Source organism: Nelumbo lutea, chromosome 1 (genome assembly GCF_056320005.1).
Source record: "Nelumbo lutea isolate HS-2025 chromosome 1, American lotus-T2T, whole genome shotgun sequence".
Taxonomy (NCBI): domain Eukaryota; kingdom Viridiplantae; phylum Streptophyta; class Magnoliopsida; order Proteales; family Nelumbonaceae; genus Nelumbo; species Nelumbo lutea.
Window position 1 is genome coordinate 46,983,070 of NC_142684.1, and position 20,887 is coordinate 47,003,956.

The 20,887-nt window shown below is 41.5% G+C and overlaps 1 pseudogene; it reads left to right on the top strand.

Moving 5' to 3' along the window:
• Positions 1–3,221: 3,221 nt before the first annotated feature.
• The window catches only part of LOC148874533 (phospholipase D delta-like), a 68,542-nt pseudogene continuing 50,876 nt past the window's right edge, over positions 3,222–20,887 (top strand).

Here is a 20,887-nt window from a genome sequence, read left to right on the forward strand (position 1 = left end):
TTTATTGTAAATGAATAAAGTACATATTTGATTCATGTTATTATGGTGTATTTCTGTGTAATACCCTTAAATGGGACACATATGAGACTTGTGTTAGTTTAGAATCTTCACAGTCATTGGATAGATTTGGGGAGATTTATCTTGCCAAGGCTGACATTGATGTACCACTAAGTTGGTTGGGGTGGCTTGTCTCAGCTACCAGGGTGAGACCTAGGTACATGCAGTGTGGGTTTTCTTGAAACCCTGAATTAGATCAAAATTCCAGTATTGCCCTGGACCTTGGAGATAGATGGGCAAAACTGGAATGTTACACCTGACCCCTGGAATCGATTATGATACTGCACTAGGTTTCGGATTGGGGTGTCTTTGATGTGGCAATCAATGAGATCCTTCATAAGATGGCTGGACACAATGACCATTTAGTGTAAATGTTGGGTCCATTAAGAACCCATAGTGATGTACTCAGGGGTTCACTATATTCAGCAGTGAATTCGGCCAAGCCTTGTAACAGAGGCTAGGTTGAACCCATGTGGTTGATGTGTAGATCAATGTTAGGGTCCCACACTATACAAAGAGAGCCAAGCTAACCAACATTAAAGGGAAGTGAGCTTAAAAGCCCATTTCGAACTGGGTTAATTAAATAGGAGCAGATCTGGTTTTGGATCAGCAGATAAGGATAAGAGGATAAATCTTATCCGCTTAAAGAGTCCAGATCCAAATAAAAATTTGGATCAGGGAACTTCTAATTTGATTAGGAATGATCTGATCTTGAACTGCAGATAAGATAAGGGATTATCCTTATCATTTAAAGAGTCCAAATCCAAATAAAGATTTGGACCGGGAGACTCCTAATCAAATTAGGAGGTTGTCTCTTTATGGTTATAAATAGAGAGCAGGGCGGACTTGGAAAAGACACACAACACAAAGAGAAGACAACTCAGTTAGATTAATCTTGCCTTCAGTTCTTTTTCTTTTGGCTCTTGTTGCCCTACCATGTTTGATCTCCAATTCTTGGATCTGATCAAGATTTGATCTTGATATTATTTCTTGCTAGAAGAAACAATTTTGAAGTTGTGCTCACTACCCCATTTGATTCTTGTTGAAGAATCACAAGTTCTTGGTGAAGAACTACCTACTAATCCTGCCTCATCCTAAGTTGTGCATCTTTAGTGGAGGGAGGATTTGGTACACTCTTTGGGCGTGAACACCTATGTTGGGAGGAGCATTCTTGCATGGGCTCCGTATCAGTTATATCCCTCCCTATTCTTGGTTTCAGATTTGGTCCAGTTTGGTTATGAGAACGAACCTTGAAAATACAGTTTTCTAAATCGGGAATAGGATTTTCGGATGGGATTAAAGAAATTTTTGAAATTTCGCCCAACCTTCCTGCAAGGTTCAGCAATCCATATGATGGATCTCTCATCCCTTTCAATGGTATTAGAGCCAGGTTCAAGTCTTGAACCAAATTAGAAGGCGTTCTACCCGATTTGCACAGTTAGCATTTTTATTTTTGGAAATTGGTTTCTAGTTTTTGGGCAGATGATCTGAAAAATAAATCTTTATTATTCTTTTATATTTATAGAATTGTTTTGTGATTGTTTCTTGAATTCTTGGGCTGCACATGTGATGGAGATTGAATCATTTTGGTGCCATGATTGGCACACCCTGCTATTTCTTTTCTATTCAATTTGGTTTGTAAATAATTTTTTTTTATTTGTTAGACAAATTGTATAGGAATTTATGTGATGTAATAATAGAAAAATTAGGTTTTTCTATTTTATTTCCATCTAGAGATTGTTGGAGTGCGCAACAAAGGAGAAGAAGATTTCGCAGAAAGAAGTTCTACGATCTGTGATTTTGCAGATATCAATTCTCAATCTACGATTAATTGTTCTTTGCAAGTTTCCAAGATATCCAAGAAAATCACAGTGCAGCCCTCTAATTTCAGTTTCATGATAATTTGATTATCTTGAATTAATTTATTTTTCAGATTATTATTTTGAATTAAATCTTGAACTGGACACCAACACTTGGGTTGATTTATACCAGATTTGGTCCAAATTGGTAGGACTGAATTGTTGGTTCGATGGGGTTGGTTTTTCTGACCCAAATTCGATTTAGGCTAGAGGGTTGATGGTCCATTTCAAGTTTTAATTCGACCCACCTCTGTAAAACCCACTTTTAATATGATAAAACTGAATCAACCCTAATTTCGCTACATGGGATGAACTGCCTTTTGCAGTATAGCCCGTGTATCTAGATAATGTTATATGATAACATTATGGCCTCTATTGATTTAATCTAATTAGTTAAGGATTTTTTAGATATTTTAGTTGATTCGATCATTTTGTTTCATGCATGTGATGTATGAATGTATGATGTGCTACATACATGGGCCATAAGTACTTGGCCCATGATTAATTTGATGGTGGCTCTTTCGCACACCATGGCTAAATGCACATCATTGCCATGGTGTCCATAAGATCATTAGATGATCTCCCCATTTGATGGGCCCCACATCAACTTCCTCCCCAAAAGGAATCGTGCGGAACCCTAGTCATTTAGGGCCCATTTAAATCTAGCTTTGAGAAAGTTAGTGGGAGCCACTTTGGTTTGACCAAAATGAAATTAAGGAGTAATATTTTGTTCCTTCCACTGAAATATGAGTGCATGTGATAGGGAGGTTCATATGAGAAACTCTCCAAAGACCTTCCATGATTAGCATAAAGATGGTTCCTTCAATAATGAGAAAATGCACCATAAAATTGGGCTATCCATTTGTTGTTGGATCTGTTGGATTGTTTCATAAGATGATAGGGGCATCATAGACCGATGTGGGAGGGGTCTATCCTAAAATGGAAGAATCTCTCACAGTACCTTGGCGTTCACGAATATGATGGGTAAACACTCACTGGATAGAAAGGTTTAACCTAAAATGGCAATGAACATTGTCTAACAAAGGCCAAAGGGAAAGCTCATGAGATGAGTGAATGTGATCCTTCATAGAAAGTGGTGAGTTATGCAGTTGAAACAGTTGGCTCCATGCACTCTACGTGGTTTCCCACATTTCCAGGGACATTTCATAGTCTCTGTCACTAGGATAGGGGGAAATCTCAGAGATGAATAAATGGAAATGGAACATAGATTAAAAGTTATATCTATGTAGATAACATGAATCAAATTAGGTTGTGGACTAATATTTGCTTTAACTTTTATCAGAAATGACAAATGAACAATTCGCCAAACTGTTGGACGATAATAAGCTTAAGGGACCAGATTACGCTGATTGGTTTTGTAACTTTATAATGGTTCTAATGTTCGAGAAATTGGACAAAGTTACTGAGAACCCTGCTTCGGATCATTTGGATGATAGGGCTTTTGAGGCCTGCACGAGGGAATTTTAAGAATGAGAAGAGAAAAACTCTCTTGCCTGATGCTACATTATAGCCTCCTTAGACAATTAGATACAATGACAGTTTGATCAGATCGAAGTGTCTAAGGATATCTTGGATAGTTTAAGGACAATGTATGAAGAGAAAAATCATTCTACTCATCAGAAGGTCCTAAAGCAGTTTAGGACTACACAAATTTCCAAGAACTAGCTAGTTCATGACCATTGTCTAAAGATGATGGGATACATCAATGAACTAGAGGCTCTTGGATTTAGGCTAGATCATGTCACCAAAGTTGATGCCATCTTGAACTCTTTGCCACATTCTTTCAACCAGTTCATAATGAATTACAATATGAACAAGCTAAATGTTAGGCTTTAGTAACTCAACAATATGTTGCAGAGGGCCGAAGAATTGATAAAGAAGGATGAACCCATAGCCATGCTTATTGAAAGTGGCAAATCAGGCAAGAGGAAGAGGAAGGTAAAGATGAAACCTCAGAAGAAAATTAGCAAGCCTAAAAAGCAGAAGAAGGATAAGGCATCAGATGCCTATCACTTTTGTAAGCAGACCGACCACTAGAAGAGGAACTATCCTCAGTACCTAGAGACCAAGAAACAAGGTAATTTTGAATCCTTTGTCATAGAGACCGATATGTTGGTAACTTCTACTTCCTGGTGTATTGATTCCAAGGCTTCTACTCATGCATGTAATACATTGTAGGGGTTCAGGACATGTAGAAGACTGAGTGATGGGGAAGTGATTCTTTACTTGGGGATTTCTACAAGTGTTGTAACTACAACCATATGAACTGTAGAATTGTATTTCAAATAAGGAATAATTATATTAAAAGATTGTCTTTATGTACCCAATTTGAGAAGAAATTTGATTTCTATTTCAAAATTGTGTGTGGATGGTTATTCTGTTCTTTTTAGTAATGAGATTTCTATCAAAAGGAATATTCCTCGTATATGGAGAACTTAAGAATGGCCTCTATGTTCTCCATCATTCTCTGAAAACAAATATAATTGAAACTACGACAGATAATAACCCCAAGAAAAGAACCCGTGATATAGTTAATCCCTCGTGCCTGTGGCACTACCAACTTGGCCACATTAACATAGATCGTATCACTAGGTTGGTAAAGGATGGTCCTTTAAATTTCTAACTGTAGAAGATTTTCCAACCTATGAACCTTGCCTTTAGGGTAAGATGACAAAACGACCATTTAACGGTAAGCCTGAATGATCAACAGGCACGCTTGACCTTATACATACTGATGTATGTGGTCCCATGAATGTTAGGACATGTAACCAGCACATTTATTTTATAACAATTACCGATGATCACTCTCGGATGGTTACACATACCTAGTGAGACACAAGTTTGAATCCTTTGAAAAGTTCAAACAATTCAGGCAAGAGGTTGAAAAATAGGTAGGGAGACACAATTAAGGCCCTTCGATCAGATCGAAAAGGCGAATATTTCTCTAAGAAATTCAGAGACTACTTAAAGGAAAATGGGATAGTATCACAACTAGCTCCTCCTTTTACACCACAGTTAAATGGTGTGTCAGAGAGGAGGAACCAAACTTTATTTGATATGGTCCAATCACTTCTCGTACAATTGGAATTACCCACATCCTTTTGGGGTTACACATTAGAGACTACGATATACATGTTGAATCGGGTGTCAACCAAATTTGTTCCAAAGACTCATTGGGAGCTTTGGACCAGTAAGAAACCAAGTGTAAGACACTTGAAGATTTGGGGTTGTCCAATACATGTTAAAAGAACAAGTGCTGACAAATTGGAATCTACGATCAGTTGTTGCCTACTTGTAGGTTACCCAAAGGCTCCATAGGGTATTTATTCTATGACCCAAGAGAGCAGAAGGTGTTCTGTAGTCGAAATACTCATTTCTTGGAGGAAGATTTCATCCTGAACAATCATCGTCAGGAATTTGTTCTTGATGAAGAGAGCCCAGGGGTAGTGAGAGATGTCCCACAAGCCCATTCGAAGTCAAATCACATCGAGAGAATGTACCATGTACTACGGGAGATAGTTGGAAGAGGGGAAATTCTGATTCAGAAGGCAACATCAACGGAAAATGTAGAAAACCCATTGACTAAGCCACTAATACAAAAAGTGTTTGAGAAACACGTGGAAAATATGAGACTCTGGCTTATACTCGATTGGACCTAAGTGCAAGTGGGAGCTGTTAGATAGTGTATGCCCTTAGCTCCAATCAGCATGATGTACATTATGACATTTATTGTAAATGAATAAAGAACATATTTGGTTCATGTTATTATGGTGTGTTTCTGTGTAACACCCTTAAACAGGACACATAGACTTGTGTTAGTTTAGATCTGGGGAGATTTATCTTGCCAAGGCTGACACTAATGTACTGCCAAGTTGGTTGGGGTGGCTTGTCTCAGTTGCCAAGGTGAGACCTGAGATACATGCAGTGTAGCAATTCTAGTATTGCCCTGGACCTTGGAGATAGATGGACAAAAATAGAATGTTACACCAGACCTCTAGACTCGATTATGATACTGCACTAAGTGTCGGATTGGACTATATTTGATATTCCAATCAGTGAGATCCTTAGAGGGGTCAAAACCTGGGTATGGTGGGATAGTTTGAGAATTTATTTGAATGGGTGATCATAATGACAGGATCAGCCCCTTTGTCGGACAAAGTGAATGATCGGGAAAATGCACTCTCTCTGATGGCAACCTAAACTGCCAGTAGTGGATTTTAAATGTGTTTGAAATTTGGTTTTGTAAAATATATTTATATAGAGATATACTTATATATATATATATATATATTATGGTCTCAAAATGTTTGCAAAAGGTTTTAATTCCTAATATCCATGTGAGCAGAGACTGCAGCTCCGTACCTTGCAGCCGAGGGAGAGGTCCTCTCTTGTTGGGTAGTGTTTGATCATTAAGGGCTGAGAAGTTAAGTGTAAGGCCATTGAGGGTTATACCTGATGGGCTAATCTTGCATTTGCCCACAGTCCTTGGGCCATCATAAGATGGTTGGGCCCAAGGACCATTTAGTGTAAATGTTGGGCCCATTAAGAGCCCATAGTGATGGACTCAAGGGTTCACTGTATTCAGTAGTGAATTTGGTCAGGCCTTGTAACAAAGGCTAGGCAGAACCCAAGTGGTTGATGTGTAAATCAATGTTAGGGTCCCACGCCATACAAAGAGAGCCAAGTTAGCCAGCATTGAAGGGAAGTGAGCTTAGAAGTGTTAGACAGTTTTGTATGCCCTTAGCTTCAATCAAAATTGATGTACTTTATGAGTTTATTGTAAATGAATAAAAGTGCATATTTGATTCATGTTCCCTTGGTATGTTTCTGTGTAATACCCTTAAACTGGACACTTAATGAGAATCGTGTTAGTTTAGAATGTTCACAGCCAGTGGGTTGGTCTGGGGAGACCTATCCTGACAAGGCTGACACTGTGATGCCACCAAGTCGGTTGGGGTGGCTTGTCTCAGCTATCGGGGTGAGACCCTAGGCACATACAGTGTGGGATTAATTGAATCTTTGAACTAGACCAGATTTTCAGTATTGCCCTGGACCTTGGAGATTGATGGGCAAAACTGGAAAGTTACACCCGACCTCTAGACTCGATTGTGATACTGCACTAGGTGTCAGATCGGGCTGTCTTTGATGTACCAATTAGTGAGATCCTTAGCGGGGGTCAAAACCTGGGTATGTTGGGACAATCCGAGAATTCATCTGAGTGGGTGATCATAGTGACAGGATCGGCGCCTTTGTCGGACAAAGGTAATGATCGTGGGTGCACTCTCACTATTGGAAACCAAGACTGTCGGCAGCCGATTTCAACCGTTGAGTTTTGTTTTGCAAAGTATATTTTATATGAGATATAAAAGTATATATATTATGGTTTCTAAAATGTTTGCAAAAAAGTTTTAATTCCCGGGATCCATATAAGTAGAGAGTGCAACACTGTTCCTTGCAGCCGAGGGAGAGGTCCTCTCTTGTCGGGCAGTGTATGATCATTAAGGGCTGAGATGTTAAGTGTAAGACCATTGAGGATAATACCTGATGGGCTAATCTTGCATCTGCCCACAGTCCCTGGGTGTTACAAGATGGCTTGGCCCAGTGACCACTTAGGGTAAGTGTTGGGCCCATAGAGCCCATTCGATGGATTTCAGGGGGTGCACTGTCTTTAACAGTGTATTCGACCAAGCCTTATAACAAAGGCTGGGCCGAACCCATGTGGCTGATGTGTAGATTAATGCTTGGGTCCTACGCCATACAAGGAAGCCCAACTGGGCAGCAGTTAGGAAGGTTAAGTGAGCACATAAACTTAATGGGCCTAAAGCCCATTTCGAACTGGACTATTTATTTAGTTAATTAAAGGGGCGAATTGTGAGATGGATTAGCAGATAGGATAGGGTCTTAATCCTATCCACTCAGAGAGTTCAGATCTGAATGTGATTCAGATCTAGAAACCTCCTAATGGGATTAGGAGAAAGCTAATTAATCTGCAGATAAGATAAGGGTTTATCCTTATCAATAGAAGAGAAGGCTGATCCAAATATGATTTGGATAAGCAGCTCCTAATGGGATTAGGAGCTGATCTTTTAAGTTAACAAAAAGAAGGAGGGGGCGGCAGCCTTTAGGAGACATACATCAGATCCTTTTTAGCGCTGAAATCAAGAAGAGAGAATTCTGCACCCTACGAATACTCTCTTGCCGCCTCCTTGTTCTTGCCGCCCTGTTTTCTAGTTCGATCTCCAGTTGTGGGAGAAGTCAAGATTGGATCATGACATCAGTTCTTTGAGAAAGGATTGAAAGGAAGCTGTGCTCACGTACCATTCTACTGATTCTTGAGAAGGACAGAGTTCTTGGGGAAGAACACTGCTGATTCTGCTCCATCCTTCACTGCGGCATGTTCAGTGGGAGCAGTCTTTGGATCCTTCCTTGGGCGTGAAAACCTTCGTTGGGAGATATTACTTCTCCGTATCAGGTATAATTCTCTTCTATTCCTTTTGGTTCAGATCTGGTTCAGTTTAAGGTTCAAGAATGATCCTTGAAAATATGATTTTCTAAATAGGGAATGTGATTCCCAGTTGAAGGGAGAGAAATTTTTTTTGAAATTCGCCCCTTATCCCGCAATCTTTGGGCATCCATGGGATGGATCTCTCATCCCTTCAGTGGTATCAGAGCCATGGTTCAAATCTTGAACCATTCTGTTTCAGATCTGAACCTGCGCAATTAGGGAGAAGGCGTTCTACCCAATTTGCGCATATTTGGTTTTTGGGAAATTTGTTCCCAAAACAGATGAGCAAATAATCCGAAATTAATTTTAAATAAATCTGATTTTTATAATTTTCTTGATTTATGGGTTGTTCGTACAAGAGGAGATCGAATTCTTGGTTTGCGCAGGGAACCTACGATTTTGCAGTTCTTGAATTATTTTTGGGTCTGTAAATATTATTTTTTTTTTTCTAGACTCAATGTATAGGCATTGGATCTGATGTAATTATTAATATAAATAGGATTTCTATTTGTTTTTATTTTGGATCGAAGATGGCGGCGCAGAAAAGGAGATTTCGTAGAGAAGGAGATTTCGCAGATGGGGGAAACGCTATCTGCGATTTGTAGTTTGTGAAACTGCATTCTGTGATCTAACCTCTGTTTTGCAGGATGGATTGTGCGAACAGCCCTGATTGATTGATTCTTGTTTTTTTTTCTTTTATCAGTATTTAATTTCAGATTATTTTCTTGAATTAAAGATTTAATTAAAAATCAAACCCTAGACACATTCGAACCGAGATTGGTTCAAACTGTTTGGACCAATTCTAGGGTTTAATCAAGGCTGAAAGTCAGCCCTAATTGCCCACTAATGGGCCTAAGGATTGATATTTAATTAAATGGTTAATTCGGCCAAGCTTGTAAAGGCCTAGTTTTAAATTGTTCAAACTACAGAAGCCCATTTTAAAGGATAAAGCTATATGGGCCGAACTGGGTAACCCTAATTCAGCCCATACACCTAGATAATATTAATGGTTAATGTTATGGAATTTTAACGGGCTTCCAACGGGCCATACAGAAAATTAATTGATTGGATCAATTTATCCCTACATGAGATGTATGGATGTGTGATGTGCTGCGTACATGGGCCATAAGTACTTGGCCCATGCTCATTCGACAGTGGCTCTTGCGCACACCATGGCTGAATGCACATCATTGCCATGGTGTCCCTTTTGGTCATTGGATGACTTCCCTCAGTGGTGGGCTCCACACCTCATCAAGAGATTACGTGCGGAACCCTAGCCGATTTAAGGCACACCAAAATATGACTTTATGAAAGTCAGTGGGAGCCACTTTGGTTTGACCGAAATCAAACTAGGGCATAATTTTTGTTCCCTCCAGCTAATATGAGTGCATGTGATAGGGAGATTCATATGATGAACTCTCTAAAGGCCTTCCATCATTAGCATGAGGATGGGTCCTTCAGTAATGAGGAAACGCACCAGAAAATGGGCTATCCATTTGCTGTTGGGCTTGTCTTAGTGTTTCATAAGATGATAGGGGCGTCATAGACCGATGTGGGAGGGGTTTCACCAGAAAATGGGAACTCTCTCACGGTACCTTGGCGTTCATGAATATAATGGGTAAGCACTCACTGGACAGAAAGGTTTACCTGAAAATGGCTCTGAACCTTGTCTGATAGAGGCCAAAGCGAAAACTCATATGATGAGTGGATATGATCCTTCACAGAAAGGTGGTGGGGTTATGCAGCTGAAACAGTTGGCTCCATGCACCCTATGTGATTTCCCAAATTTCCAGAGACAACCTATAGTCTCTGTCACTGAGAAAGGAGGGAAATCTCAGAGACGAATAAATGGAAATGGATCGTAGATTAAAATCCATATCTATGAAATGAACATGAATCAAATTAGGTTGTGGACTGATGTTTGCTCTTTTATCAGAAAATGGCAAACGGAACATTTGCAAAACTGCTTGATGACAACAAGTTGAAGGGCCCAAACTATGCTGACTGGTACAGGAACCTTATGCTTGTCCTAGCTTCTGAAAAGTTGGACAAAGTGGCAAAGAATCCTGCCCCGGAGCGTCCGGGTGATAGGGCATCTGAGCCCCGAAGGAGAGATTATCAAGAATGGGAGGAAAAAAACTCCCTCGCCCGGTGTTACATCATTGCCTCCTTGGACAACCCGATACAGAGGTAGTTCGATCAGATCGAACTTGCCAAAGACATATTGGACAGTCTCAGGACAATGTATGAAGAGCAGAATCGTTCTACTCGACAAAAGGTCTTGAAATAGTTCATGACCGCACAAATGTCCAAGGGTCAATAAGTTCACGACCATTGTCTTCGGATGATGGGATACATCAATGAACTGGAGGCTCTTGGATCCGGGCTGGACCTTGCAACCCAGATAGATGCTATCCTTAACTCTTTGCCTCCTTCCTTTAATCTGTTCATCATGAACTATAACATGAACAAGCTGAATGTCAGCTTACAAGAGCTCAGCAATATGTTGCAAAGATCTAAAGAACTGATTAGAAAGGAGGAGCCTGTAGCCATGCTTGTTGAAGCTGGCAAGACAGGCAAGAGAAAGAGGAAGGCAAAGAAGCCTCAGAAGAAAGCCACTAAGAGCAAGAAGTAGAAGAAAGACAAAGCATCGGATGCCTGTCACTTCTGCAAGAAGACCGGCCACATCGGATGCGTACATGGTCCTTTGGATTTTCTAACTGTAAAAGATCTTCCCACTTGTGTGTCTTGCCTACAAGGCAAGATGACAAAACGGCCATTTAACGGTAAACCTGAAAAATGTACAGGCACACTTGACCTAATACAGACTAATGTATGTGGTCCCCTGAGTGTTAGGACACAAAATCAACACGTGTATTTCATCACCTTCACAGATGATTTTTCACGATACGGTTACGTGTACCTAATGAGACACAAGTCTGAATCCTTTGAAAAGTTCAAAGAGTTTAGACAAGAGGTCGAGAAACAGTTAGGGAGAAATTAAGGCCCTTCAATCAGATCGAGGTGGCGAGTATCTCTCTAACGAATTCAGGGACTACTTAAAGGACAATGGGATAGTATCGCAATTAGCTCCTCCTGTTAGACCACAACTTAACGGTGTTTCGGAGAGGAGGAATAGGACCTTATTGGATATGGTCTGGTCGCTTCTCATACACTCAGAGTTACCCACATTCTTTTGGGGTTACACCTTAGAGACTGCGATTTATGTGCTGAATCGGGTTCCAACCAAATCGGTTCTGAATACTCCATATGAACATTGGACCAGAAAGAAACCAAGTGTCAAACACTTGAAGATTTGGGGTTGTCCAGCACACGTTAAAAGAACGAGTGCAGACAAGTTGGAATCCAAGACCAGCCGTTGCCTATTTGTAGGCTACACAAAAGGCTCTGTAGGTACCTATTCTATGACCCAACTGAGTAGAAAGTGTTCTGCAGTCGTAATGCGCAATTCTTGGAAACCGACTATATCCTGGACACCCATCGTCAGGAAGTTGTTCTTGATGAGGAGAGCTTAGGAGCAGTGGGAGATGTCCCACATGTTCCAGGTTGTGACCAACCTAGAAGATCCACTCCGGTATCCAGGCCACCAGTCCGTTATGGTTATGACTAGGATAGTTACCTGGTGGAAACCTTGACTAGTGAGGAGGATCCCATGACTTACACGGAAGGTATGTTGGACATAGATTCCCAAAAGTTGGTGGAGGCCATGAGAGCAGAGATAGACTCAATGGAGACCAATGGAGTCTAGACTCTAGTAGATCCGCCCTCCGGGGTAAAAGCAATCGGTTGCGAATGGATTTACAAGAGGAAGAAGGGCCCCGATGGTAAGGTTGAGACCTTCAAGGCTCGTCTGGTGGCGAAAGGGTACACTCAAAAAGAGGGCACCGATTATGAGGAAACCTTTTTGCCTGTGGCCATGCTTAAATCCATTAGGATCTTGCTAGCTGTAGCAGCATACCATGATTATGAGATTTGGCAAATGGATGTCATAACTGCAATCCTGAATGGAGATCTTACTGAAGATATCTATATGCTGCAGCCGCAAGGCTTCATTGTCGCAGGTCAGGAAAACTTGGTATGTAAACTTAATAGATCAATTTATGGACTTAAGCAAGCTTCTAGAAGTTGGAACATCCATTTTGACTCTGCCGTCAAATTGTTTGACTTCGAGCAGAATTCGGATGAACCCTGTGTCTACAGGAAGTACAGTGGAGATAAGGTTACCTTCTTGGTTCTGTATGTAGATGACATTCTACTCATTGGGAATGATGTAGGTATGTTAACTATGGTGAATAGGATTATCCCAATCTGCTTATATTGACAAAAGAGTCAACAGATACAGCATGGAAAACTCCAAGAAAGGAAATATTCCTTTTAGGCATAGAGTCACTCTCTCCAAGAAGATGTCTCCAAAAGGCTTCTGAGGAGATTGATGGCATGAAAGATGTTCCTTATGCCTCAGCCGTAGGGAGCATCATGTATGCCATGCTGGGCACTCATCCTGACATAGCTCAGGTAGTGAGTGTAGTAAGCAGATTTCAGGCCAACCCAGGGCAGGAGCATTGGACTGCTGTGAAAAACATACTTAACTACCTTCGAAGGACAAAAGAGTTTTGTCTAGTATTCGACGGTAGCTCACTACAGATCCAAGGGTATACAGATGCCGATTTCCAGTCAGACCCAGATGATAGAAAGTCTACATCTGGATATGTTTTCACGATAGGATCGTGTGCTGTTTGCTAGAAAGTGAGGCTGCCAAAGAAGCCGTGTGGATGAAGAAGTTCATTCATGAGTTGGGAGTAGTTCCATCCAACAAATCACCCATCCCATTGTTGTGATACAACAATAGAGCCATTGTTGAGGCTAAGGATCCACGAGCCCACTCGAAGTCGAAGCACATCGAGAGAAAGTACCACGTACTGCGGGAGATTGTTGGTAGAGGGGACGTCCTGATTCAAAAGGTAGCGTCAACGGAAAATGTAGCAGGCCCATTGACAAAGCCACTATCAAAGAAAGTGTTTGAGAAACACGTGGAAAGCATGGGACTCCGGCTAGTACCTGATTGGACCTAAGTGCAAGTGGGAGCTGTTAGACAGTTTTGTATGCCCTTAGCTTCAATCAAAATTGATGTACTTTATGAGTTTATTGTAAATGAATAAAAGTGCATATTTGATTCATGTTCCCTTGGTATGTTTTCGTGTAATACCCTTAAACTGGACACTTAATGAGACTCGTGTTAGTTTAGAATGTTCATAGTGAAGGGATGAGAGATCCATCCCATGGATGCCCAAAGATTGTGGAATAATGGGCAAATTTCAAAAATTTTTCTCTCCCTTCAACCGGGAATCACATTCCCTATTTAGAAAATCATATTTTCAATTATCATTTTTTAACCTTAAACTGAACCAGATCTGAACCAAAAGGGATAGGAGAGAATTATACATGATACAGAGAAGTAATATCTCCCAACGAAGGTGTTCACGCCCAAGGAAGGATCCAAAGACTGCTCCCACTGAAGATGGCGCAGTGTAGGATGGAGCAGAATCAGCAGTGTTCTTCCCCAAGAACTCTGTCCTTTGCAAGAATCAGTAGAATGGTACGTGAGCACAGCTTCCTTTCAATCCTTTCTCAAAGAACTGATGTCAAGATCCAAACTTGACTTCTCCCACAATTGGAGATCGAACTGGAGAACAGGGCGGCAAGAACAGGGAGGCGGCAAGAGAGTATTCGCAGGGTGCAGAATTCTCTCTTCTTGATTTCAGCACTAAAGAGAATCTGATGTATGTCTCCTAAAGGCTGTCGCCCCCTTCCTTCTTTTTGTTAACTTAAAAGATCAGCTCCTAATCCCATTAGGAGCTGCTTATCCAAATCATATAGGGATCGACCTTCCCTTCTAGTGATAAGGATAAACTCTTATCTTATCTGCAGATTAGATTAGCTTTCTCCTAATCCCATTAGGAGGTTTCTAGATCTGAATCACATTCAGATCTGGACTCTCTGAGTGGATAGGATTAAGACCCTATCCTATCTGCTAATCCATCTCACAATTCGCCCCTTTAATTAACTCAATAAATAACCCAGTTTGAAATGGGCTTTAGGCCCATTAAGCTTATGTGCTCACTTAACCTTCCTAACTGCGGCCCAGTTGGGCTTCCTTGTATGGCGTGGGACCTAAGCATTGATCTACACATCAGCCACATGGGTTCGGCCCAACCTTTGTTACAGTTCCTGGTTGAATACACTGTTAAAGACAGTGCACCCCCTGAAACCCATCGAATGGGCTCTATGGGCCCAACACCTATCCTAAGTGGTCCTTGGGCCAAGCCACCTTGTAACACCCAGGGACTTTTGGCAGATGCAAGATTAGCCCATCAGGTATTATCCTCAATGGTCTTACACTTAACCTCTCAGCCCTTAATGATCATACACTGCCCGACAAGAGAGGACCTCTCCCTCGGCTGCAAGAAACAGTGTTGCACTCTCTACTTGATTATGATCCCGGGAATTAAAACCTTTTTGCAAACATTTTATAAACCATAATATATATACTCTTATATCTCATATAAAATATACTTTGCAAAACAAATCTCAACGGTTGAAATCGGCTACCGGTAGTCTTGGTTTCCAACAGTGAGAGTGCATCCCCGATCATTACCTTTGTCCGACAAAGGCGCTGATCCTGTCACTATGATCACCCACTCAGATGAATTCTCAGATTGTCCCAACATACCCAGGTTTTGACCCCCGCTAAGGATCTCACTGATTGGTACATCAAAAACAGCCCGATCCGACACCTAGTGCAGTATCATAATCGAGTCTAGGGGTCGGGTGTAACTTTCCAGTTTTGCCCATCAATCTCCAAGGTCCAGGGCAATACTGGAAATCTGGTCCAGTTCAAAGATTCAATTAATCCCACATTGTATGTGCCTAGGGTCTCACCCCGGTAGCTGAGACAAGCCACCCCAACTGACATGGTGGCACCATAGTGTCAGCCTTGTCAGGATAGGTCTCCCCAGACCGACCCACTGGCTGTGAACATTCTAAACTAACACAAGTCTCATTAAGTGTCCAGCTTAAGGGTATTACACAAAAACATACCAAGGGAACATGAATCAAAATATGCACTTTTATTCATTTACAATAAACTCATAAAGTACATCAATTTTGATTGAAGCTAGGGTCATACAAAACTGTCTAACAGCTCCCACTTGCACTTAGGTCCAATCAGGTACTAGCCGGAGTCCCATGCTTTCCACGTGTTTCTCAAACACTTTTTGTGATAATGGCTTTGTCAATGGGTCTGCTACATTTTCCGCTAACGCTACCTTCTCAATCAGGACGTCCCCTCTACCAACAATCTCCCGCAGTACGTGGTACTTCCTCTCGATGTGCTTCGACTTCGAGTGGGCTCATGGCTCCTTAGCCTGATCAATGGCTCCATTGTTGTCACACAACAATGGGATGAGTGATTTGGCAGACGGAACTACTCCCAACTCATGAATGAACTTCTTCATCCACACGGCTTCTTTGGCAGCCTAACTTGCGACAATGTACTCGGCCTCGGTCGTGGAGTCTGTAGTGGACCCCTGTTTGCTGCTTTTCCAGCAAACAGCACACGATCCTATCGTGAAAACATATCCAGATGTAGACTTTCTATCATCTGGGTCTGACTGGAAATCGGCATCTGTATACCCTTGGATCTGTAGTGAGCTACCGTGTAAGTCACGGGATCCTCCAGCAAACAGCACACTATCTCTGCTCTCATGGCCTCCACCCACTTCTGGGAATCTATGTCCAACATAGCTTCCGTGTAAGTCACGGGATCCTCCTCACTAGTCAAGGTTTCCACCAGGTAACTATCCTGGTCATAGCCATAACGGACTGGTGGCCTCGATACCCGAGTGGATCTTCTAGGTTGGTCACTACCTGGAACTCGTGGGACATCTCCCACTGCTCCTGAGCTCTCCTCATCAAGAACAACTTCCTGACGATGGGTGTCCAGGATATAGTCAGTTTCCAAGAATTGCGCATTACGACTACAGAACACTTTCTGCTCACTTGGGTCATAGAATAGGTCACCTACAGAGCCTTTTGGGTAGCCTACAAATAGGCAATGGCTGGTCTTGGATTCCAACTTGTCTGCACTCGTTCTTTTAATGTGTGCTGGACAACCCTAAATCTTCAAGTGTCTGACACTTGGTTTCTTTCCGGTCCAAAGTTCATATGGAGTATTCGGAACCGATTTGGTTGGAACCCGATTCAGCACATAAATCGTAGTTTCTAATGTGTAACTACAAAATGATGTGGGTAACTCTAAGTGTAAGAGAAGCGACCGGACCATATCCAATAAGGTCCTATTCCTCCTCTCTGAAACACCGTTAAGTTGTGGTGTAGCAGGAGGAGCTAATTGCGATACTATCCCATTGTCCTTTAAGTAGTCCCTGAATTCATCAGAGAGGTACTCGCCACCTCGATCTGATCGAAGGGCCTTAATTTCTCTTCCTAACTATTTCTCGATCTCTTGTCTAAACTCTTTGAACTTTTCAAATGATTCAGACTTGTGTCTCATTAGGTACACGTAACCGTATCGTGAAAAATCATATGTGAAGGTGATGAAATACACGTGTTGATTTCGTGTCCTAACACTCAGGGGACCACATACATCAGTATGTATTAGGTCAAGTGTGCTTGTACATCTTTTAGGCTTACCGTTAAATGGTCGTTTCGTCATCTTGCCTTGTAGGCAAGGCTCACAAGTGGAAAGATCTTCTACAGTTAGAAAATCCAAAGGACCATCCTTTACCAACCTTGGGATTAACTGTATCACGGGCTCTCTTCTTGGGGATTTCAGCTGACGTAGTTTCGGTTATGTTCCTTTCTAGAGAAGGATGTAGAACATAGAGATCGTACTCCAGTTCCCCATATGCGATGAATCTGTTGTTTCTTTTAATAGTAATCATATTACTAAAGAAGACAGAATAACCATTTGCACACAGTTTTGAGACAGAAATCAAATTTCTCCTTAGAACGATTCTGCTCTTCATACATTGTCCTGAGACTGTCCAATATGTCTTTGGCAAGTTCGATCTGATCGAACTGCCTTTATATCGGGTTGTCCAAGGAGGCAATGACGTAACACCAGGCAAGGGAGTTTTCTCCTCCCATTCTTGATAGTCTCTCCTTCTGGCCTCAGAAGCCCTATCACCCGGATGCTCCGGGGCAGGATTCTTTGCCACTTTGTCCAACTTTTCAGAAGCTAGGACCAGCATAAGGTTCCTGTATCAGTTAGCATAGTTTGGGCCCTTCAACTTGTTGTCATCAAGCAGTTTTGCAAAAGATCCGTTTGCCATTTTCTGATAAAAGAGCAAACATCAGTCCACAACCTAATTTGATTCATGTTCATTTCATAGATATGGATTTTAATCTACGATCAATTTCCATTTATTGATCTCTGAGATTTCCCTCCTTTCTTAGTGACGGAGACTATGGGTTGTCTCTGGAAATGAGGGAAATCACATAGGGTGCATGGAGCCAACTGTTTCAGCTGCATAACCCCACCACCTTTCTGTGAAGGATCATATCCACTCATTATATGAGTTTTCCCTTTGGCCTTTGTCAGACAAGGTTCAGAGCTGTTTTCAGGTAAACCTTTCTGTCCAGTGAGTGCTTACCCATCATATTCGTGAACACCAAGGTACCGTGAGAGAGTTCCCATTTTCTGGTGAAGCCCCTCGCATATCGGTCTATGACGCCCCTATCATCTTATGAAACACTCAGACAAGCCCAACAGCAAATGGATAGCCCATTTTCTGGTGCGTTTCCTCATTACTGAAGGACCCATCCTCATGCTAATGATGGAAGGCCTTTAGAGAGTTCATCATATGAATCTCCCTATCACATGCACTCATATTAGCTGGAGGGAACAAAATTACGCCCTAGTTTGATTTAGGTCAAACCAAAGTGGCTACCACTGACTTTCATAAAGCCAGATTTCGGTGGGCCTTAAATCGGCTAGGGTTCCGCACGTAACCTCTTGATGAGGTGTGGGGCCCACTACTGAGGGAAGTCATCCAATGACCAAAAGGGACACCATGGCAATGATGTGCATTCAGCCATGGTGTGCGCAAGAGCCACTGTCGAATGAGCATGGGCCAAGTACTTATGGCGCATGTACGCAGCACATCACACATCCATACATCTCATGCAGGGATAAATTGATCCAATCAATTAATTATCTGTAAGGCCAGTTGGAAGCTCGTTAAAATTCCATAATATTAACCATTAATATTATCTAGGTATATGGGCTGAATTAGGGTTACCCAGTTTGGCCCATATAGCTTTATCTTTTCAAATGGGCTTTTGCAGTTTGAACTATTTAAAACTGGGCCTTTACAGCTGGGTTGAATTAACCATTTAATTAAATATCAATCCTTAGGCCCATTAGTGGGAAATTAGGGCTGACTTTCAGCCTTGATTAAACCCTAGAATTGGTCCAAACAGTTTGAACCAATCTCGGTTCGAATGGGTCTAGGGTTTGATTTTTAATAAATCCTTAATTCAAGAAAATAATCTGAAATTAAATACTGATAAAAGAAAAAAAACAAGAATCAGTCAATCAGGGCTATTCGCACAATCCTTCCTGCAAAACAGAGGTTAGATCACATCGCAGATAGCGTTTCTCCCATCTGCGAAATCTCCTTTTCTACGCTGCCAACTTCGATCCAAAATAAAAATAAATAGAAATCCTATTTCTATTAATAATTACATCAGATTGAATACCAATACATTGAGTCTAGAAAATAAAAAAAATATTTACAGACCCAAAATAATTAAAGAACTGCAAATTCGCAGGTTCCCTGCGCAAACCAAGAATTCGATCTCCTCTTGTACGAACAACCCATAAATCAATAAAATTATAAAGATCAATTCTAAATAATAATCAGATTTATTTAAAATTAATTTCAGATTATTTGCCCATCTGTTTTGGGAACAAATTTCCCAAAAACCATATCTGCACAAATTGGGTAGAACGCCTTCTCCCTAATTGCGCAGGTTCAGATCTGAAATAGAATGGTTCAAGATTTGAACTATGGCTCTGATACCACTGAAGGGATGAGAGATCCATCCCATGGACCCACAAACATTGCGGAATAAGGGGCAAATTTCAAAAATTTTTCTCTCCCTTCAACTGTGAATCACATTCCCTATTTAGAAAATCATATTTTCAATGATCATTTTTGAACCTTAAACTGAACCAGATCTGAACCAAAAGGAATAGGAGAGAATTATACCTGATACGGAGAAGTAATATCTCCCAACGAAAGGTGTTCATGCCCAAGGAAGGATCCAAAGACTGCTCCCACTGAACATGGCACAGTGCAGGATGGAGTAGAATCAGTAGTGTTCTTCCCCAAGAACTCTGTCCTTCGTAAGAATCAGTAGAATGGTACGTGAGCACAGCTTCCTTTCAATCCTTTCTCAAAGAACTGATGTCATGATCCAATCTTGACTTCTCCCACAACTGGAAAACAGGGCGGCAAGAACAAGGAGGCAGCAAGAGAGTATTCGTAGGGTGCAGAATTCTCTCTTCTTGATTTCAGCACTAAAGAGGATATGATGTATGTCTCCTAATCCCATTAGGAGTTGCTTACCCAAATCATATTTGGATCAGCCTTCTCTTCTAGTGATAAGGATCAACCCCTTTGTCGGACAAAGGTAATGATCGGGGATGCACTCTCACTATTGGAAACCAAGACTGCCGGTAGCCGATTTCAACCGTTGAGATTTGTTTTGCAAAGTATATTTTATATGAGATATAAAAGTATATATATTATGGTTTCTAAAATGTTTGCAAAAAGGTTTTAATTCCCGGGATCAATATCAAGTAGAGAGTGCAACACTGTTTCTTGCAACTGAGGGAGAGGTCCTCTCTTGTTGGGCAGTGTATGATCATTAAGGGCTGAGAGGTTAAGTGTAAGACCATTGAGGATAATACCTGATGGGCTAATCTTGCATCTGCCCACAGTCCCTGCGTGTTACAAGGTGGCTTGGCCCAGGGACCACTTAGGGTAAGTGTTGGGCCCATAGAGCCCATTCGATGGGTTTCAGGGGGTACACTATCTTTAACAGTGTATTCGACCAGGCCTTGTAACACAGGCTGGGCCGAACCCATGTGGCTGATGTGTAGATCAATGTTTGGGTCCCACGCCATACAAGGAAGCCCAACTGGGCCGCAGTTAGGAAGGTTAAGTGAGCACATAAGCTTAATGGGCCTAAAGCCCATTTCTAACTGGGTTATTTATTGAGTTAATTAAAGGGGCGAATTGTGAGATGGATTAGCAGATAGGATAGGGTCTTAATCCTATCCACTCAGAGAGTCCAGATCTGAATGTGATTCAGATCTAGAAACCTCCTAATGGGATTA